Source organism: Orycteropus afer, unplaced genomic scaffold (assembly GCF_000298275.1).
Source record: "Orycteropus afer afer isolate SDZICR_OR568_19922 unplaced genomic scaffold, OryAfe1.0 scaffold00500, whole genome shotgun sequence".
Taxonomy (NCBI): Eukaryota; Metazoa; Chordata; class Mammalia; order Tubulidentata; family Orycteropodidae; genus Orycteropus; species Orycteropus afer.
In genome coordinates, this window is record NW_006922087.1 from 1,804,804 (window position 1) to 1,814,173 (window position 9,370).

The following is a 9,370-nucleotide window of genomic DNA, read 5'->3' on the forward strand; positions in this document are numbered from 1 at the left end:
ATTGTGGGGCTGGCGTGGGATCGGGCAGTGTTTCGTTCTGCTGTGCATGGGGTTGCTATGAGTCGGAAACGACTCGACGGCACTTAACAACAACAACAACAACTAGCCCCATCTACATTTAATAATAACTCTTTCTACTTTGGCCACCATGCTGGTCCCTCACCATATCAGCTAACTAAATGTAAGAAAATATGCTGCAGAAAGTCCCATGGGAACCAAACAAAGACTTGAGGGTGTGAGTGTTGTTCAGAGTATTCCAAATGTTTAATTAGGAATCTGGCAGGTCTCATGGTCCAAACTTTGAGTCCTTTTCTTCCCTCGGTGTACTGTTTTCCTTTCGGGATTGGGTTAAGCCAAAGGCTCTCAATCTTGGCTGCAAACTAGAATCAGCTAGAGAGATTTTAAATATCATGTGACTCATATCAAAGTCCAGACCACCAATAACATTAATCTCTGGGATTGCACCCAAATGTTGATCCTTTTTAAGTAAACACCTGCCCTCCCACCACCGCCACAACATAGGCAACTTCAATGGACAATCAAGGCAGATGAGGTAGCTGGTCTCCAACATGGCCGTCATCAATTCCTTCCCTTCCTAACATACATGCTGTTCCCCATCCAGACTTGGTGTCTATTCCTTCACCACACTGAATTTGGGTAGAAGTGATCCATGTCAGTCCTGGGCTAATTTTTACAAGGAGTGGCAGTTTCTACTTTCTTCTTGTAGAAATACTTGCTTGTGGTAACTTCCCTCTCAGAACCAAGCTACCATGCTGTGAGAAGCTCAAGCTACAGGAAAGACCACATGAAAGGGCTCTGGTTAACAGCCTCAGTCCTTGTGGAGGTCCAGTCCAGTCAAACCTTCAGATGACTGCAGCTGCAGTTGATATTCGAGTATAACCACATGAGAAACCCCAAGTGAGAACTACCCAGCTGAGCCCAGTTGACTCATTGAACCAAAAGAGTTGTTGTTTGAAGCCAGTGGGCTTTGGAGCTATTGTCTGTTACATAGCAATAGCCAACAGAAACAGTTGAGAACCACAGGATCAAGAGTAACAATCTACATGTAAATATGTTCCTAAGGTAATTATGTCCTTAAGGTTTGAGGATACCATCTGCCCAGGAGGGCCCCAGCTCCACCCATTCTTTGAGTCCTGCCCCCACTCCTACTCCCACTTCCAGCTATACCCTTGTGAGAAGCATGACAACCTGGTGAAGGGTGCAGCAGCAACTAGAGCAAAGGGGAATCAGCTTCTGCTAGGTAGAAGCTAATCATCAGGCATTCCCTTCTAGTCTAAATAGCTTTTTTGCTACAAAAATTACGAGTTAATATTTACATGTTGTTGTTGTTGTTATGTGCCATTGAATTGGCCCCGACTCATAGTGACCCTTCCTTGGGTTTCCGAGGCAGTATCACTACAGAAGTAGGATTGCCCAACCTTCCTTCCGAGGAGTGGCTGGTGGGTTTGAACCCCCAGCCTTCTGGTTAGCAGTCAAGTGCCTTAGGCACTGTGCTACCAGAGCTCCCAGTGTTACAATTATATAGTTCTTGTGGTTACAGAATTGCTGATCCCACCTGGTACTTTTGATAATGCTGGAAAATAAATATGATCAATAACCCATTTAGCAGAAAAGAGAAAGCTCAGAGAGGTTATGTGAAGATTATGTGACTTTGCCTAGATGGTATAGCCAGTATTAGATGAATTGGGAATTGAGTCCAGGGGTTCTGAATTCAGTCCAGTGCTCTTTCTGCTATACCACATTCCTTTCTGTGTTGAAAAAAGTTTTGGAAGATACAGCAGAAGCCGCTGGCTGTCACTCAAAAACCAATCTCCCTTTCTGGCTTGATTTAAAAAACAAACAAACAAACAAACTGATTTTTATCCAATGTGTCCAGCTAAAACTTCACTTTCCAGCCTCTTTTGCAGCTAAGTGAGGTCATGTGACTAAATGAGACGTAAGTCTTAGTATTGTGTGGGACTTCCAGGATGTCAGCCTCAAAGAGATCTGTCTCAATTCAGAGAGATATCCCCTTTTACCTTTCTCCTTCTTCCAGCCTTCAGCTCATATTGGCCCATGAAAGTAGGTGCATCACAGACCAAAACCGTAATCAAATTCCTTGCCATTTAGTTAATTTTGACACATAGCAACCCTATAGGACAGAATAGAACTACCCCATAGGGTTTCCAATGTTGTAATTTTTATAGGAACAGACTGCCACATCTTTCTCACATGGAGTGCCTGATGAGTTCGAACTGCCATCTTTTCAATTAGCAGCCAAGTGCTTAAGCACTAGGCCACCAGTATTTATTTATCTCTAAACCTTCTAAGATAATAAACATATGAGGATTTAGACACTACGTTCAGATCTCTGTTACAATCAAATGCAATTTCAAGTTTATAATTTTTATTATTGTGAAATTCTAATTTAGGTTCTAATGTGATGGTATAATTAGCCATTAAGACACCAAAAGTCTATTTCCCATGCCAGTGTGACAGTGGTTTTACAGAAAGACCTAATTCCAGCAGGCCTATATACTGCCCAGCAGAGAACAGTGGGCCTGGCATAGAGATGTATTGTATGGATAAAGACTTTTGTAGACATCAATTATACCTATTTCTTGTTACCACAAACTTTGTTCTCTGGAATCCTTTTTTTTTTTTAAATTTTTTAAGAGTTTGTTTTACATTCAATGTTACATGTATATTTAGTTTCACTCCCCATTTACCATACCTAACCCTAACCCAATCACCTCCCCACCCTGCCCAGTAATCCTCCCCTGTGCCCCTCATAGTTATGCACTCCTGTCTGTTCTCTGGTATCCTTTTAAAGACTTGGGAAACATATCACAAGAGTGATCTTTGTTGTCCCAGGGAGAACAGAAGGCCCAGCAAGATATTCCAAAGAAGTCAATCCCAGCCCTCTGCCCTCAGGACCATTACTTGCATTCTCCTCTGGTGGTCCACTTGACATGATAGGAGCAGAGATTTTAAAGATGTTTGTGTGATCTGCATATCTGTGATTTTCCGTGACAACTGCTTGCACCAGATATTACTGCCCTTGGGCCTAGGCTCCAGAACAAAATCACGTGAAGCAGACCTAAGTCCAACCAGAAGCTTGGGCCAGTCAAGCTCAGCCAAACCCATTCAAGATCTGCCTAACTGCATCCAATGTATAGCTCCATGAGCATGAAATAAAATGTTTGTGGAAATAAGACAATGAGAATGAGAGTTATTTATGATGCAGCATCATTGCAGAAATAACTGACTTACGCACTGTCCATTAAGACAGCCATGCTAGAAACCTAAATGTCACCCTTCACTCATGCCTCATACCTAGTCCCCAAGAGCTAAATATTCCTCAGAGCCATTTCATCCTTTCTACCCACCTGAGCTTCAGACCTTGCTCAGGTCTCATCTGTGTGTATTAGACATGACTTCCTAGGAGCCTTCCCAGCTTCAGACTGGCTTCTCACATCCACTCTCTCTTACTCAGTCAGAGTGACTTTTCTGAAGTGTAAATAAGATCATGGTCTTCCTTCCACTTAAGACTCTTCTGTTGGTTTTGATCAGGGGACATTCCAGTCGCTTCCCTACGTGTATGCCATTCCTTCCTTTCGGAGGACACTTCTCATCTTAAACCTCCATCTAGCTCCTGCTGTCTGAGCATCTTTCTGGATACTCACTTACTCAAAACCCTGTCCTTACTTACCCCTTACTCCCAGGTCATCCTTTTTTCTTTTTTTAAAAAGTAAACAGTTGCCATCAAGTCAATTCTGACTCACATGGACCCTATGTGGTTCAGAATAGACCTATGCTCCATAGAGTTCTCAATGGATGATTTTCCAGGCCTTTCTCCAAGGCACCTCTGAGTGGACTCGAACCACCAACTGAGTGCTTTAACCACTGGCACCACCCAGAGGCACAAGGTCATCCTTTAGGATACAGGTAGTCCCCAACCTACAACATATTCAGGTGATGATGAACTGCCCTTACAACCATCCATTTTTGTTTTTAACAGAATAGAACTACCCCATAGGGTTATTAGTAATATGTGATATATATGTACACATCAGGAGCCCTGGTGGTGTAGTGCCTAAGGCATTTGACTGCTAACCAGAAGGCTGGCGGTTCAAACCCATCAGCCACTCCTTGGAAGGAAGATGGGCAATCTAATTCTGTAAAGATACAACCTCAGAAACCCAAAGAGGGGTTGCTATTAGTCTAATGAACCCAAAAACCAGTAGTGAGTTTGGTTTTTGTTTTTTATGTATACATCTGTACTTTTATATGTAATGTTTCCAACCCCCAAGACAAATAAAGATCAGATGTATAAAAAATATTGATAATAATGAAGACTAAAAAAAAAAAAAAAAGAGGTACTCGACATATGTCAGAACCAACCTACCACGGAGTCTTGGGAACAGAGCCCCATCGTAAGTTGGGAATTGTAATATTAAAATTACTGTGGCCTGTCTGCCTCTCCCATAAACTGTGAGCTCCTTGAAGGTAAAGTCTGACTCTATTTTCCCTGAATAATAAACTCTGTCAACATTTCCAACCCCAATGCCTGGGCCACTGGCCCAGTTAGCTAGGAAGCTGATACTGACATCACCTCATTCTGGGGAGTGGCTAGAGTGCATGGAGTTCAATTTGCTTGGTAGCAGCAGGTCTTACTAGAAAACTCAAGGCAAGGGGAATAGATGCTTGGCTGGTCAGTCAGACTGGAAGGAAGGAGAAGAAGCAGAGTGAAGAGGAAAAAAGAAAAAGATGGAAAGATGGGGCAAGAAGGAAAAGAGACGGCAGTGGTTAGGGTAATAGGCAAGGAAGGTGAGAGAGAATAGGGAAGAATTTGAACCACAAAGAAAGGTACAATTAGGAAAATCATGGGAAGAAAGGAAACTAAGCAGGAGAGATGCAGCTTCACCATCACTCTTTTCCAGCTCACTCCTCCCAGCAACCTGTTGGTGCAGGAGTCCAGTACTGGGACCAAAAACCCAAACCCAAACTGTGGGAGAAGTGGAGAGGGAATCCCAGATCAGGCAAGTACAGTAACAGGGTGTGATAGTTGGAGCTGTGTGTCAGCTTGGCTGGACCACAATTCTGTGTGGTTTAAGCTGTTGTGATGTGGTTATTCCCATGATGGGATCAGATGAGTATGTTTTGAGCAGCCAATCTGTTGAAAGGGAGTTTCGCTAGAGGTGTGGCCTGCTTCCAGTATATCTATGGACATCTTGGGAAAAGAGACATTCCTCTGTGGATCGGGATTCTGTTGTGCTGCCTACAACTGTCCGTGAGCGAACAATCCACCATTCGGCCTGGAGATCTTGGATTCGTCCTTCGTTGGAGTCAACAGACAGTATACTGCCTGTCAACCTTGAGCTCCTCAGCCCCTGCAGCTGCAAGAGTCAGGAAAAGACTCCAGCTTGATGTTTGATCCAAGAACTTTGGACTTGCCAGCTTCTGTAAGTGTGTGAGCCATTTTCCTAAGATAAATTTCTCTCTCTCTCTAAGCTTTACTGGTTTTGTTTCTCTAGAGAACCCAGTCTAACACACAGGATGAAAAGAACACTGGGGCCATGGGATTCCTCTCCTGCCACCTCAGAAGCAGCCCAAGAATTCTAGAAATCCAAAACCAGAGAGACCCTGTGGAGGCTAGGGCTGGGAGATACCGGGGAAGTCCAACACTGCTGCAAGCTGTGAGGATAAAGCCGACAGGCCTGAGGGTGGAAGCCTGACTTGTAGCAGGAGAAGCTCCAGGTGGGCCAAGTGGAGGCCTGTGAGGCCCAGCTGTGTGCCTGGGCGGGGTGAGAAAGCCAGGCAGGGAGTTCCCTGGAGACCAGGACACCACAGTTTGTCTCAAAGGAGACTCTGAACAGGACAGCAGGACTTGAGCTGGGAACCTCCACTTGTGGGCTCAGGGAAGCACATCTCCTCAGGGTGCAGCTCAGAGTGGGCTTGAGGGAGGGGAGGTAAAAAATACAGAGTCCCAGGCCCTAATCCAGAGTGTCTGATTCCATAGGGTTGCAGTAGGACCTGACAAGCTATATATATATATATTTTTTAAATCCCCCAAGTGATTCTGAAAGTCAACATTTGATAACCATTGATCAAGAGCAGGGGTCAGAAAACTTTTTCTGTAAAGAGGTAGATAGTAAATATTTTAGGTTTTGCAGTCCACATGTTCTTTGTGATGACTACTCAGTTCTGTCATTGTAGCTTGAAAGCAGCCAGACACAATATATATATGAACAAATGTGGCTGTGTTTCAATAAAACTTTATTTATGATCACTGAAATTTGAATTTAAAATAATTTCTACATGTCATAAATATTATTATTTTGATTTTTCCCCACAAGTGTTTAAAATGTGAAAACCATCCTTATCTTAAAACAAGTGGTAGAGTGAATTTGGCCCAAGGGCCATAGTTTGCCAGCCTCTGATCTAGACCAGTGTTACTATGAGGAAATGCATGTAGAAATTGAAAGTTAAGGTTTAGAAACTTTCAGACCAATTTGACATTGCTGTACATCCAAAAGCTGTGACATCCGAATGCAAATGTTTGATAGCCTCATAGAACAGGGCTGTTATAGATTGAACTGCATTCTTCCAAAAGATATGTTGATATCCTAGCCCTTGTACCTGTGAACATGGAAACAGCCTCTTTGAAGATGTTACCAGTTAGGATAACATGAGGCTCATACTGGAGGAAGGTGGATCCCAGTCAAACCTAAGTGGTGTCCTTATAAAAGAGGAGAAAATATACAGAGATAGGGAGACAGAGGAAGGGCATATGTGAACTACAGCTGCAAGCCAAGGAACACCTGGAACTACCAGAAGTTAGGAGAGTGACATGGAACAGATTTTCCCCCAGAGCCCTCAGAAGGAATCAACATGGCTGATACCTTGATTTGGACTCTAGCCTCCAGAACTGTGAAAAGATAAGTCACCCATCTAGTAGTATTTTGTTTATGGCTACACTAATATACCAAAAGGAGCGCTGGTGGCATAGTGCCTAAGGCACTTGATGGCTAACGAGAAGGCTGGCGGTTCAAACCCACCAGCCACTCCTTGGAAGGAAGGTTGGGCAATCTACTTCTGTAGTGATACTGCCTTGGAAACCCAAGGAAGGGTCACTATGAGTTGGGGCTGACTAGACAGCACATAACAATAATACACCAAATACAAGGGTGTAGACCAGTTTAGGCAATGGAGAACTCATAGGCAGAGTAACAGGCAATAAGAGTTACAGCCTTGTCATACATGGTAGGACTGTAAATGTTCAGTGATGGGTTGGAAATCTTAAAAGCTGGTCCTTCACTACAAAATATTTGAGAAGTTGTCATCTAAATGATTTCTTTGACAGAAGGAAGGGTCTCAATCCTCCTACCATAATCTATCATCTCCCTGAAATCTATAATCACAACTGCAGCAAACAAAGAAATAAAGCAAATTATGCATTAAAAAACCAAAAAGGAATAAAACAAAATGTTTAATGAAAATTCTTGGAGTGTAGCAACAATGTGTATTGTTTTCTTTGTACTTGTCTGTTCTCCAAGTTTTCATTAAAGAATATGTCTTAATTTTATAATTGAGAGAGTTTTTTATTAAATAAAAAGTGAGTTTTTTAAAAAAATTCTCAGGAGAATAATTTCTCCATCTGAAAACCCTTTCTAGTGTCTCTCAACCCTTCAGTCAGAAAGCTCTTTTTAACTTTTAATCCATGTCTAGAGATTTCAGAGAAGAGAAAGAAGAAAATGAAAAACATGTGCCTCCCCTTTGACTGCAGAGTTTCAATTCTTGTCATTCTTTGTTATTTTTAATATGAGCCTCATGGGTGGGGGCAGGGTGGATCATGGCTGGAGATGCTGAATGGTCATTGGTCCATCATCACGAGACCAGCAGCCTCCTGAACTGAAACTCTTCATTCCAGGGTATCTGCCTAAACTCACACCAGCAACCAGATCCTAGGGGATGCCATGGTCACTTGGGAAGTGGGAGAAATATCAGAACACCACTACCTACTTCTAGGGAAAAAAAAAAAAAAAGAAACACAACTTTGAGTGCCTAGGTGTCACAGACCTCAGTGGACTGAAGTTCACATCCAATCACTTATTTGCTCTGAGGGCCCTGGCAAAGTAATCAAGTTTGCTGAGCCTTAGTTTCTCTCCAGGGACAGTGGGGGTAAAACAGTACTACCTACTGGCAAATGTGTCCCTGAGAACAAGCTGACACAGACAGGTACGAAGGTTCTGCTTCCTCCACTTGTTCTATTAACCAATGTCAAGGTCATTGTCATAGATAGAAGGACAAGCCAAGAATTAAACATCACTGAAAATCTTTGCAACTCAGAAGAAGACCTGAGTTGGAGAAGACATCATCCAAAGCTTGCTTTCTGTTCTCCAGCACTGCATGTAACACATGCCCATAGCATAGCTATCCTCAAATTCAGACCCATCTCAGAGGCAACCTGGGAAGGCAACCATGGAAGAGGATTACTTAAGCTCAGTATTTGGTAGCCACATGTGACTTTTTGAAGCTAAAGTTTAATTAAAATGAAATGAAATTAAAAACACAATTCTTCAGTTTCACTAACTGCATGTCAAATGCTTGATAGCCACATGTGGCTACCATATTGGATAGTGCAGATATAGAACATTTCCATCATTGCAGAAAGTTCTACTAGACAGCACTGTTTTTGTGACTCAGAGGAACTCTGAGGACACTCCTAGAGAGTAAAGAATTCTAGCCATTGGCAAAAGTGACTTCTCATTTCTGCAAGAACAGCATCCCTGTTAAAAACAAATATTGACAAAAGTGCCATTTGTTTCTGGGACAGTTTGTGGTTATGCTGCAAGAAAGCAAACACTTTCGTTAAGTGAGCTGTAGTGGCTATCTTGGTCGATATGAGTCAAAATAAGCTCAATGGTTCCATTTTGTTTTTTTCTTTTTGGTTTGGTACCTATCTCATAATCAGACCCTGAGGCGAAAGAGATTTTTGCCCACTGTTTGACTGCTCTGAAAAGTAGCTATATGAGTTTCCTAGGGTTATTATAACAAAGTACCACAAAATGGGTGGCTTATGAGAACAGAAATTAATTCTCCCACAGTTATGGAGGCCAGGAGTCTGAAATCAAGGTGTGGCAGTTTGATTACTTCTGAAGTTCTCAGGGAGAATCTGTTTTTTTCTCAGCTTTTGCTGTTCCTTGGCATTTCTTAACTGGTATATGTATCACTCCCATCTCTGTCTCTGTCTTCACATGGCCAACTTTTCCTCTGTGTCTGTTGTCTTCTTTTATAAGGACACCAACTCTATTCTTGCATGACCTCATGTTAATTGCTAACACGTTCAAAGACTCTATTTCCAGAG